The following is a 759-nucleotide window of genomic DNA, read 5'->3' on the forward strand; positions in this document are numbered from 1 at the left end:
AAGTAAAAAAATAATAAAAAATAAAAAAACCAAAAAGAGACCACAAGAAAAATAAAAAAAAAAAAATTTTTTACCAAAAAAAAGGGGGGGGGGGGGGTCGACTTTCTTGACCCCCTCCCCCACCATAGGTACCTGATGTTGCAAAGTCGATAGTAAACTTAAGACCTAATTAAACAACAATAATATCAGTTTTGTCTCAGTATGTATTGATTGTATAAATTTTCAGTGCAAGTTTTCACTATTCAATCAGTATCCAGATAAATAAGAAAATGGTAGTTGGAGAATTGATATAATTATCTTATGATGTATAATCGTGAGTAATAAAGGACTTATAATTCTGTAGGTAAAGAATAAACAAACTTATTTTGGCAATTACAATTGACAATAAAACTACATTTACCACATTGGCAGTAGTAAGTGTTATGTTTTTGTTGCCACAAGTTTCTAGATTGCATCATGATATTAGTGAAAAATGCCAAATTATTATGTAGTAGATTACTGCACAAGGATGATAGTCAGATCCAAACACCTCCAGGGTCCCTAAAAGTACATTGATTGTTTGGTGACAATTGCTCCAATGGACACACACAGACATTGTAAAATAATAGTTTAGAGTAAAGAGATACCTTGATATCAAGAATAAGACAGTTTTTGTAATTTCGAGGATCTTGAACATTATCTTTAAAGAACTGGCTTGTATTGCTTTCTTACACACTGTAAGAGTGATCTTTAAGATCTGGACTCTTGTATTTCAAAATG

This window comes from Limulus polyphemus, unplaced genomic scaffold (genome assembly GCF_000517525.1).
Source record: "Limulus polyphemus unplaced genomic scaffold, Limulus_polyphemus-2.1.2 Scaffold83, whole genome shotgun sequence".
Classification (NCBI taxonomy): domain Eukaryota; kingdom Metazoa; phylum Arthropoda; class Merostomata; order Xiphosura; family Limulidae; genus Limulus; species Limulus polyphemus.